This window comes from Pseudophryne corroboree, chromosome 10 (genome assembly GCF_028390025.1).
Source record: "Pseudophryne corroboree isolate aPseCor3 chromosome 10, aPseCor3.hap2, whole genome shotgun sequence".
NCBI classification, from domain to species: domain Eukaryota; kingdom Metazoa; phylum Chordata; class Amphibia; order Anura; family Myobatrachidae; genus Pseudophryne; species Pseudophryne corroboree.
In genome coordinates, this window is record NC_086453.1 from 109,944,304 (window position 1) to 109,957,171 (window position 12,868).

General features: G+C 46.3%; 1 protein-coding gene across 7 annotated transcripts in view; it reads right to left on the minus strand.

The window, feature by feature from the left end:
- IZUMO1 (izumo sperm-oocyte fusion 1) overlaps positions 1 to 12,868 on the minus strand; it is a 393,444-nt gene that overhangs the window by 364,515 nt on the left and 16,061 nt on the right. The gene's annotated exons all lie outside the window — the stretch shown is intronic.

Genomic DNA, 12,868 nt, shown 5'->3' on the forward strand with positions numbered 1-12,868 from the left:
AAACCAACCCGTCATATCAGTCACAGTCGTGTGGCAGACCCTGTCACTGAAATGATGGGTTGGTTAAAGTGTGCATGTCCTGTTTTGTTTATACAACATAAGGGTGGGTGGGAGGGCCCAAGGACAATTCCATCTTGCACCTCTTTTTTCTTTTCTTTTTCTTTGCATCATGTGCTGATTGGGGAGGGTTTTTTGGAAGGGACATCCTGCGTGACACTGCAGTGCCACTCCTAGATGGGCCCGGTGTTTGTGTCGGCCACTAGGGTCGCTAATCTTACTCACACAGTCAGCTACCTCATTGCGCCTCTTTTTTTCTTTGCGTCATGTGCTGTTTGGGGAGGGTTTTTTGGAAGGGACATCCTGCGTGACACTGCAGTGCCACTCCTAGATGGGCCCGGTGTTTGTGTCGGCCACTAGGGTCGCTAATCTTACTCACACAGCTACCTCATTGCGCCTCTTTTTTTCTTTGCGTCATGTGCTGTTTGGGGAGGGTTTTTTGGAAGGGCCATCCTGCGTGACACTGCAGTGCCACTCCTAGATGGGCCCGGTGTTTGTGTCGGCCACTAGGGTCGCTAATCTTACTCACACAGCTACCTCATTGCGCCTCTTTTTTTCTTTGCGTCATGTGCTGTTTGGGGAGGGTTTTTTGGAAGGGACATCCTGCGTGACACTGCAGTGCCACTCCTAGATGGGCCCGGTGTTTGTGTCGGCCACTAGGGTCGCTTATCTTACTCACACAGCGACCTCGGTGCAAATTTTAGGACTAAAAATAATATTGTGAGGTGTGAGGTATTCAGAATAGACTGAAAATGAGTGTAAATTATGGTTTTTGAGGTTAATAATACTTTGGGATCAAAATGACCCCCAAATTCTATGATTTAAGCTGTTTTTTAGTGTTTTTTGAAAAAAACACCCGAATCCAAAACACACCCGAATCCGACAAAAAAAATTCGGTGAGGTTTTGCCAAAACGCGTTCGAACCCAAAACACGGCCGCGGAACCGAACCCAAAACCAAAACACAAAACCCGAAAAATTTCAGGCGCTCATCTCTACTATACAGTGGCATTATCACTTATTTTTTCCTGCTACTGATTCCTCTCCCTATGCAACCAAGCATCTGACTTGCCTTTCTCATTGCTTTGTTGCATTGCTTTCCTGCCTTCAAGTCACTTGAAATAGTGAATCCTAAATCCCTTTCCTCCTCAGTAGTTTCCATTATAGTACCCTTGATACTATATTTAGCATTTGGGCTTTTGAGACCCAAGTGCATGATTTTGCATATTTTAGCATTAAACTGTAGGTGCCACATTCTTAACCATTTCTCAAGCCTACATAGGTCATCAGTGATTTGTTTTACCCCTCCCGGTGTGTCTACCCTGTTGAATATCTTTGTATCATTTGCAAAAAGGCATACTTTCTCTGCAATACCATCTGCAATGTCACCAACAAAGATATTAAAGAGAAATGGACCAAGTACAGATCCCTGGAATACTCCACTGGTAACACTTCCCTGCATAGATTGCACTCAATTTACTACAACTGTATGTTTCCTATCCTGCAACCAGGTTCTTATCCATTTAACTGTTTTATAATCCACCCCCACACTTTCAAGTTTATTTAGCAGTCTGCGATGTGGGACAGTGTCAAATGCCTTACTAAAGTCTAGATATGCTACATCTAGAGCTCCCCTTGATCTATTATTTTCGTCACAGCGTAAAAAAGTCAATAAGATTTGTTTGGCATGATCTCCCACCAGTAAATCCATGCTGTTTTGGATCCTGTAAGTTGTTTGATTTAAGATATTCCACAACTCTTTCTTTTAATAGTTTTTCTACTATTTTCCCTACTACTGATGTAAGGCTTACTGGTCTGTATTTACTCGCTTCTTCCTTGCTTCCACTTTTGTGCAGTGGAACTACATTTGCTCTTTTCCAGTCCTCTGGGACGGCAGCTGTATTTAGTGACAGGTTAAATAATTCTGTTAAAGGTGTAACCAGTACATCTTTTAGCTCTTTGAGTATCCTTGGGTATATCCCATCTGACCCCATTGATTTATCCACTTTTAGTTTTGATAGTTCTGTTAGGACCTTCTCCTCTGTAAATATACTTTCATCTACTGTACCTTATTTTTATGAATGTCCTTGCAACTTAACTGTGGCCCCATCCCTTCTTCTTCTGTAGTAAATACTGAGCAAAAATAATGATTTAGGTGATCTGCTATTGCCTTGTCTCCCCCCACCAAATGCTCACTCTCTGTCTTACTGTAAGTCTTATTATTCCTCCATTTGATTTTCTTCTTTCACATACAGTATATACTTAAAAAAAAAATTGCCCCCTTTATCTACTGACTGGGCCATTTGTTCCTCAGCTTCTGCCTTTGCACGTCTGATCACTTTCTTAGCATCCTTCCGTCTGTCAAGATACACCTCTTTGTAATTATTATTTTGAGTCTGTTTGTATTTCCTAAAAGCCATGAACTTTGATACTGGGAGCCTGTTCTGGGCCTTCCATTAGATGGATTTGGATGAAAATGTTAATGAACTGTAATAACTGACAGAAAAAAACATAATTCAATGGCCTAAAATAACTGACAGAAATGGAGGTGGGAAGACAAAAAATGTTGTGTACCCAAAAGCCTTGGAATAGCAACATTGATAACAGAAGGAAAACCTTAAACCCATCTCACAATCTAAAAGTGATTACAAAACTGAACAGAAAGGAAAGCTGGGGATTAGAGCTACTGGTGACACCCCTCAAAAAAAAAAAAAACCTGACACTGGGCAGCCACCTCATGGGTGTGTTGGAAGAGCTGCTAAACTGCTAATCACTTTTAAAATGTTGACAGTTACATCCAACTCAATAATAGCTTAATAAATGGAAAATATAAACCTTGTCAGTTTGGGGTACTCCAGCTATTATGTATGTGTATACACGTATACAGCTGTGTACCCCGCTTCTGTGGTGGAGAGTGCAGTGTTACATGCACCCCACCCTGTGAGTGGTAAGTGCATAGCTGTGCCCTGCTTCTGGTGCGGTGAGTGCTGTGGTTTTTACTCTGTGTGTATATGAAGGGGTTAATCTATGGTTAGCTCTTATTAACCGTGGCCAATAGCTTTCTCATGCACCCCTGTGTGGACTTTATTATCCTGAACCTGTCCCAGCTGTTTTTTAGCAATCATCTTTGAGCCAGTGCAATAGGTGACTAGTGTGCCTTTAAAAGCCATATAAGTCTGTGGCAGGTACACATTACATCTAGCAGGCAGATGATGCAGCAGTGTGGTAGTCAGGTTTTAAGACTCTGTGATAGTGTAGGACCTGTATGAAGGTGGGGTACCTTGAATCGGTATACAGGCTTCCGTGCATTGGCCAATCCACCAACTAAACCCCCATCATTTATTTATTGAATTGTTGAGGATAAGTGAGTTTACTTTGGCGAGTGCTGGGTTCTCTGTTTGTATTTATTAGAGCGATGTGGTCATGGGCTACATGCACCCCGCCCTGTGAGTGGTAGGTACAGCTGTGTACCCCGCTTCTGTGGTGGAGAGTGCAGTGTTACATGCACCCCACCCTGTGAGTGGTAAGTGCATAGCTGTGCCCTGCTTCTGGTGCGGTGAGTGCTGTGGTTTTTACTCTGTGTGTATATGAAGGGGTTAATCTATGGTTAGCTCTTATTAACCGTGGCCAATAGCTTTCTCATGCACCCCTGTGTGGACTTTATTATCCTGAACCTGTCCCAGCTGTTTTTTAGCAATCATCTTTGAGCCAGTGCAATAGGTGACTAGTGTGCCTTTAAAAGCCATATAAGTCTGTGGCAGGTACACATTACATCTAGCAGGCAGATGATGCAGCAGTGTGGTAGTCAGGTTTTAAGACTCTGTGATAGTGTAGGACCTGTATGAAGGTGGGGTACCTTGAATCGGTATACAGGCTTCCGTGCATTGGCCAATCCACCAACTAAACCCCCATCATTTATTTATTGAATTGTTGAGGATAAGTGAGTTTACTTTGGCGAGTGCTGGGTTCTCTGTTTGTATATATATATATATATATATATATATATATATATATATATATATATATATATATATATATAAAGATTCTTATTACCGATACTGTGCTCTAAACTATTCTTAATATAATTTTATGTGATTGTAAATTCGGCTGCTGTATACCCTGCAGATGGTCCTCTGCCAGATTTGGACCTTATAAATGGAAATAGAACATTTCCTGCCCCTAGCTGCTCTTCACCTCATGCTACTGACTGTTCAGATTACTGATAGTGCTGGGGATTAATGGCCATCCCTGCTGGCAGCCACCTTTGTAGCAGCCTGCCCATAGACAATAACACTTGGTTAGGGATGTCGGATCCCAGGGGAGGAAAGGAGAGACTCAGCTGATAGTAAAAGGCGGAGCCTCATTCAGATTAAGAGAAGCAACGATTGAGGCTAGATCCAAGTGGCCCAAGGGACCTTTTCCGTCAGGGGGCGGAGCCACGACACAAGGGGGAGGAGCTAGGCCAGCTGGACAGTTGCTCTACTTTCCCCGCCACCAACCATTACCTTTAGTAATTAGGTGGCGAGCGAAGCGAGCCACCGAGCCCGAAGCGTGGCGAGCGAACTTTTCGGGTACCCTGTTCGGCCGTAGCTCCTCCCCCTGGTGACGTGTCTCCTCCCCTAGGTACGTCACAAGGTCCCTTCTCCCACTCCGATCTAGAACCAACCGAGAAGCCACCCTGCTTTGTGGTGAAAGGCAGCGTGACACAGGAACTATAGTGCTCTCTCCAATACCACACAACTCTGCTTTACCCTCTGCTCCAAGCTTTCTGTCATAAGGCTGCTGCAAGTATATTTTTACTGCCCTTTGCAAAACAAACAACATAAGGGGTCATTGTGACCTGTTCGCTCGCTGCGTTTTAACGCAGCAGAGCGAACGGGTCCCTTCTGCGCATGCGCCGGCGCCATAGTGCGCCGGCGCATGCCAGATGGCCGAAGGCTGTAGCAGGGATGCGATCGCCTCTGCCTGATTGACAGGCAGAGGCAATCGTTGGGTGGGTGGGGGCGGAACGGCGACGTTTGGCCGCCATTTTGTGGGTTTGGTCCAGCCAACGCAGGCGTGGGCGGACCGAACGGGGGCGGGACGCAGTGGCTGCGTGATGTCACACGCAGCCACTGTGGGCCAGGGAGAGATGAGTAGCTCCCGGCCAGCACGCTAAAGCTGCGCTGGTCGGGAACTACTCTGGAAGTGCAAAGGCATCGCCGCTGTGTGATGCCTTTGCACTTCTGCGAGGGGGGTCTGGACTGACATGTGGGGCGGGCTAGCCCTGTGCTGGGCTTCCCCCCGCATGTCAGGGAGGAAGATCGTAGCTGTGCTAAATTTAGCACAGCTACAATCAACTCGGAATGACCCCCATAGACCGTGGCTGCATGGTACTATCCTGAGACAATTTTGGCTACCAGTTTACTCTTGCATGTCTGCACTGCGCAAATACTCTGAACTAAACTGTGATGTGTGACAGTTAGTTGCATGCTCATTTCCTTAGGGAAAATGACTGAACTGCATACTACTCTCCTCTTGCTAAGCTGCTCGACTTACCCATACTCAATGCTTGTTGACCCTTGTTAGAAACGGCACAATAGTATTAACTGGCTCATATTAGAAATTGCCGGTGCTGTTCATCTGTCCACTTACCTGTTTCTCTAATCACGGACTATACGGATATTTCAGCGTAATGCATGCCTGAACTACTTGCCCTATACTGTATATCTGCTGCTGCTACTCTGCATTTACGAACTGTGCTTAATTCTGCTACCTACACTACAGACTGTGTTATATATATATTCTGCTATTGACTTTCAATTACTAGCTCTATCTGCTATCTTTGAGACTGCAACTTGTAAGGTGTTCACACATCAAAAGACTTAAAGGGACTCCTTTACTACATAGAGTAGCTCCGAACTGAGTATATGTTTTAAGTTAGAAGCAGATTGCAGTGACAGCTGAGGTTATACTGTTACCGAGTGGGAGTGTTAGGATACTACCAGTGATTGTTATATAATCGCTAAAGTAAAGAGTAATGACTTGAGTTGTTTTCACTAGTACACTGTGACCTTATTTTCATATTTACATTACTACTGTGTTTTATGTTCGCAATACCATTGCTTCCTTGCATTGTCTTCCTTGTATTGTGAAGTGCCTTTGTCTTTTACCAATTAATTCTACAGCGTTGACCGCTTTGATCCTGAATAATAAATCTTTATGTCACCGTCCTGCGTGGTGACTATTGTATTAGGTCCTCTGGGGTTGGGGTTCCTCGTTCTTCTGCCTAGGGTTCCAGCAGTGAGATCCAGTTCAAGAGGTGATCCCGGGTTAAGAATCCAGGTACATGGGAACAGATATTTACATCATCTTATCGTATGTCGAGGTGCCTGAATCACATGGAGATGCATATCAAACTTCTGAATAGGTTATACTTGACTCCTGATAAACTACACACTTTCTGGCAATCCTGTTCTATGTACTGCTGGCATAATTGTGGAGAAGTAGACAATATCTTTCATATTTTCTGGACCGGTCCCTTCATCCAAAATTTCTGGGTCGAGATATTTAAGTTGATTAACAAAGTATTGCACTTGTCATTACTCCCATCTCCGGCTTAAGCTTTACTACATATTTTCCTTGTGAATGTATTATCTCATCACAGATAATAAGAATTTACTTACCGATAATTCTATTTCTCGGAGTCCGTAGTGGATGCTGGGGTTCCTGAAAGGACCATGGGGAATAGCGGCTCCGCAGGAGACAGGGCACAAAAAAGTAAAGCTTTACTAGGTCAGGTGGTGTGCACTGGCTCCTCCCCCCATGACCCTCCTCCAGACTCCAGTTAGGTACTGTGCCCGGACGAGCATACACAATAAGGGAGGCATTTTGAATCCCGGGTAAGACTCATACCAGCCACACCAATCACACCGTACAACTTGTGATCTAAACCCAGTTAACAGTATGACAACAGAAAGGGCCTCTTAAAGATGGCTCCTTAACAATAACCCGAATTAGTTAACAATAACTATGTACAAGTATTGCAGATAATCCGCACTTGGGATGGGCGCCCAGCATCCACTACGGACTCCGAGAAATAGAATTATCGGTAAGTAAATTCTTATTTTCTCTATCGTCCTAAGTGGATGCTGGGGTTCCTGAAAGGACCATGGGGATTATACCAAAGCTCCCAAACGGGCGGGAGAGTGCGGATGACTCTGCAGCACCGAATGAGAGAACTCCAGGTCCTCCTTTGCCAGGGTATCAAATTTGTAAAATTTTACAAACGTGTTCTCCCCCGACCACGTAGCTGCTCGGCAGAGTTGTAATGCCGAGACCCCTCGGGCAGCCGCCCAAGATGAGCCCACCTTCCTTGTGGAGTGGGCTTTTACAGTTTTAGGCTGTGGCAGGCCTGCCACAGAATGTGCAAGTTGAATTGTGTTACAAATCCAACGAGCAATCGACTGCTTAGAAGCAGGTGCGCCCAACTTGTTGGGTGCATACAATATAAACAGCGAGTCAGATTTTCTGACTCCAGCCGTCCTTGCAATGTATATTTTTAAGGCTCTGACAACGTCCAACAACTTGGAGTCCTCCAAGTCGCTAGTGGCCGCAGGCACCACAATAGGTTGGTTCAGATGAAATGCTGATACCACTTTAGGGAGAAAATGCGGACGAGTCCGCAGTTCTGCCCTATCCGAATGGAAGATTAGATAAGGACTTTTATAAGATAAAGCCGCCAATTCAGATACTCTCCTGGCAGAGGCCAGGGCTAGTAACATAGTCACTTTCAATGTGAGATATTTCAAATCCACCTTTTTCAATGGTTCAAACCAATGGGATTTGAGGAAATCTAAAACTACATTTAGATCCCACGGTGCCACCGGAGGCACCACAGGAGGCTGTATATGCAGTACTCCCTTGACAAAAGTCTGGACCTCAGGGACAGAGGCCAATTCTTTTTGGAAGAATATTGACAGGGCCGAAATTTGAACCTTAATGGATCCCAATTTGAGACCCATAGATAATCCTGATTGCAGGAAATGTAGGAAACGACCCAGTTGGAATTCCTCCGTCGGAACCCTCCGATCCTCGCACCACGCTACATATTTTCGCCAAATGCGGTGATAATGTTTCACGGTGACTTCCTTCCGTGCCTTAATCAAGGTAGGAATGACTTCTTCTGGAATGCCTTTCCCTTTTAGGATCTGGCGTTCAACCGCCATGCCGTCAAACGCAGCCGCGGTAAGTCTTGAAAAAGACAGGGACCCTGCTGCAGCAGGTCCCTTCTCAGAGGTAGAGGCCACGGTTCGTCCGTGAGCATCTCTTGAAGTTCCGGATACCAAGTCCTTCTCGGCCAATCCGGAACCACTAGTATTGTTCTTACTCTTCTTTGCCGTATGATCTTCAATACCTTTGGTATGAGCGGCAGAGGAGGAAACACATACACTGACTGGTACACCCAAGGAGTTACCAGTGCGTCCACAGCTATTGCCTGTGGATCTCTTGACCTGGCGCAATATTTGTCCAGTTTCTTGTTGAGGCGAGACGCCATCATGTCTACAATTGGTCTTTCCCAACGGTCTATTAACATGTTGAAGACTTCTGGATGTAGACCCCACTCTCCCGGATGAAGATCGTGTCTGCTGAGGAAGTCTGCTTCCCAGTTGTCCACGCCCGGGATGAACACTGCTGACAGTGCTATCACGTGATTCTCCGCCCAGCGAAGAATCTTGGCAGCTTCTGCCATTGCACTCCTGCTTCTTGTGCCGCCCTGCCTGTTTACATGGGCGACCGCCGTGATGTTGTCCGACTGAATCAACACCGGCTTTCCTTGCAGGAGAAGTTCCGCCTGGCTTAGAGCATTGTAGATTGCTCTTAGTTCCAGAATGTTTATGTGAAGAGACTTTTCCAGACTCGTCCATACTCCCTGGAAGTTTCTTCCTTGTGTGACTGCTCCCCAGCCTCTCAGGCTGGCGTCCGTGGTCACCAGGATCCAATCCTGAATGCCGAATCTGCGGCCTTCTAATAGGTGAGCCTTCTGCAACCACCACAGAAGTGACACCCTTGTCTTTGGTGACAGGGTTATTCGCAGGTGCATCTGCAGATGCGACCCTGACCATTTTTCCAACAGATCCCTTTGGAATATTCTTGCATGGAATCTGCCGAATGGAATTGCTTCGTAAGAAGCCACCATTTTTCCCAGGACTCTTGTGCATTGATGTACTGACACTTTTCCTGGTTTTAGGAGGTTCCTGACCAGATCGGATAACTCCTTGGCTTTTTCCTCTGGAAGGAAAACCTTTTTCTGAACCGTGTCCAGAATCATTCCTAGGAACAGCAGACGAGTTGTCGGGATTAAATGGGATTTTGGAATATTCAGAATCCACCCGTGTTGTCTTAGCACCTCTTGAGATAGTGCTAAAGCTGTCTCCAGCTGTTCTCTGGACCTTGCCCTTATTAGGAGATCGTCCAAGTATGGGATAACTAATACGCCTTTTCTTCGAAGAAGAATCATCATCTCGGCCATTACCTTGGTAAAGACCCGAGGCGCCGTGGACAATCCGAACGGCAGCGTCTGAAACTGATAGTGACAGTTTTGAACAATGAACCTGAGGTACCCCTGGTGTGCGGGGTAAATCGGAACGTGTAGATACGCATCCTTGATGTCCAAGGATACCATAAAGTCCCCTTCTTCCAGGTTCGCTATCACTGCTCTGAGTGACTCCATCTTGAACTTGAACTTTTTTATGTAGAGGTTCAAGGACTTCAGATTTAGAATAGGCCTTACCGAGCCATCCGGCTTCGGTACCACAAATAGAGTGGAATAATACCCCTTTCCTTGTTGTAATAGGGGTACTTTGACTATCACCTGCTGAGCGTACAGCTTGTGAATGGCTTCCAACACCCTCTCCCTTTCGGAAGAGACGGTTGGTAAGGCAGACTTCAGGAAACGATGAGGAGGATCCGTCTCTAATTCCAACCTGTACCCCTGAGATATTATCTGCAGGATCCAGGGGTCTACCTGCGAGTGAGCCCACTGCGCGCTGTAATTTTTGAGACGGCCCCCCACTATCCCCGAGTCCGCTTGAGAGGCCCCAGCGTCATGCTGAGGTTTTTGCAGGAGCCGGGGAGGGCTTCTGTTCCTGGGAAGGAGCTGCCTGTTGGTGTCTCTTCCCTCTTCCTCTGCCTCGTGGCAGGTACGACAAGCCCTTTGCTCTCTTATTTTTGTAGGAGCGAAAAGGCTGCGGTTGAAAGGTCGGTGCCTTTCTCTGTTGGGGAGTGACTTGAGGTAAAAAAGTGGATTTCCCGGCAGTAGCCGTGGCCACCAAGTCTGATAGACCAACTCCAAATAACTCCTCCCCTTTATACGGCAAAACCTCCATGTGACGTTTTGAATCCGCATCGCCTGTCCACTGTCGTGTCCATAAGGCTCTTCTGGCTGAAATGGACATAGCACTCACCCGAGATGCCAGTGTGCAAATATCCCTCTGTGCATCACGCATATAGATAAATGCATCCTTTATTTGTTCTAACGACAGTAAAACATTGTCCCTATCTAGGGTATCAATATTTTCAATCAGGGATTCTGACCAAACTACTCCAGCACTGCACATCCAGGCAGTTGCTATAGCTGGTCGTAGTATAACACCTGCATGTGTGTATATATTCTTTTGAATAACTTCCATCTTTCTATCTGATGGATCCTTAAGTGCGGCCGTCTCAGGAGAGGGTAACGCCACTTGTTTGGATAAGCGTGTGAGCGCCTTGTCCACCTTAGGGGGTGTTTCCCAGCGCGCCCTAACCTCTGGCGGGAAAGGGTATAATGCCAATAACTTTTTTGAAATTATCAACTTTTTATCAGGAGCAACCCACGCTTCATCACACACGTCATTTAATTCTTCTGATTCAGGAAAAACTGTTTGTAGTTTTTTCACACCATACATAATACCCTGTTTTACGGTATCTGTAGTATCAGCTAAATGTAACGTCTCCTTCATTGCCAAAATCATATAACGTGTGGCCCTACTGGAAAATACGTTTGAATTTCTACCGTCGTCACTGGAATCAGTGCCCGTGTCTGGGTCTGTGTCGACCGACTGAGGCAAAGGGCGTTTTACAGCCCCTGACGGTGTTTGAGGCGCCTGGACAGGCATTAATTGATTGTCCGGCCGCCTCATGTCCTCAACTGACTGTTTAAGGGAAGATAAACCATCACGTAATTCCACAAATAAAGGCATCCATTCTGGTGTCGACCCCCTGGGGGGTGACATCTGCATATTTGGCAATTGCTCCGCCTCCACACCAATATCGTCCTCATACATGTCGACACCACGTACCGACACACACCGCAAACTCACAGGGAATGCTCTAATGAAGACAGGACCCACTAGCCCTTTTGGGGAGACAGAGGGAGAGTCTGCCAGCACACACCACAAAGCGCTATATATACAAGGGATATCCTTATATTAAGTGCTCCCTTATAGCTGCTTTAATATATATATATATATAGCCATTAATGTGCCCCCCCTCTCTGTTTTACCCTGTTTCTGTAGTGCAGTGCAGGGGAGAGACCTGGGAGCCGTTCTGACCAGCGGAGCTGTGACAGAAAATGGCGCCGTGTGCTGAGGAGATAGGCCCCGCCCCTTTTTCGGCGGGTTCTTCTCCCGCTATTTTTCCAGTCAGGCAGGGGTTAAATATCTCCATATAGCCCCTATGGGCTATATGTGAGGTATTTTTAGCCTTGTATAAGGTTTATATTTGCCTCTCAGAGCGCCCCCCCCCAGCGCTCTGCACCCTCAGTGACTGCCCAGTGAAGTGTGCTGAGAGGAAAATGGCGCACAGCTGCAGTGCTGTGCGCTACCTTATGAAGACTGAGGAGTCTTCAGCCGCCGGTTTCCGGACCTCTTCACGCTTCAGCATCTGCAAGGGGGTCGGCGGCGCGGCTCCGGGACCGGACTCCACGGCTGGGCCTGTGTTCGATCCCTCTGGAGCTAATGGTGTCCAGTAGCCAAGCAGCAAATCCACTCTGCATGCAGGTGAGTTTACTACTTTCCCCCTAAGTCCCACGTTGCAGTGATCCTGTTGCCAGCAGGACTCACTGTAAAGAAAAAAACCTAAACTAAACTTTCTCTAAGCAGCTCTTTAGGAGAGCCACCTAGATTGCACCCTTCTCGTTCGGGCACAAAATCTAACTGGAGTCTGGAGGAGGGTCATGGGGGGAGGAGCCAGTGCACACCACCTGACCTAGTAAAGCTTTACTTTTTTGTGCCCTGTCTCCTGCGGAGCCGCTATTCCCCATGGTCCTTTCAGGAACCCCAGCATCCACTTAGGACGATAGAGAAATATGTATTGCAGCTATGGCAGCGATATCCCAACATTGGAAGCAATCTTCTGCCCCTACTATAACTCTGGTTATTAACAAGATACAATTCTACTTCACCATGGAAACAGAGTTTATGCCTTATTTCTCTTCATCTTCCTTTCCAATGGTTAAATGGATGCCATGGCATGAATATGTCAGTAGGTGATGGTGCCCCCCCCCCCCCATCTTAACTAACCCTCCATACATCTTAATCTATTTACTGTCCAGTATAGAGTTATAGTCTTGTACAATAAGCTATTTCCTGGTATAATTTACTGCTTGATTTATGTCTCATTGAATATTCTTTTCTGAAGTACTACAAATGCCTATGTTTTTATTTGACACTGTTATGCACTGGCTTTTCTATAATGGGCGCAGTGTGTGCGGTGCACACTGGCCCCTGAGTCCAGAGGGGGCCCCCACCGGACACACTGCACCCATTTGTAAAATACTTACCCCTCCGAAGT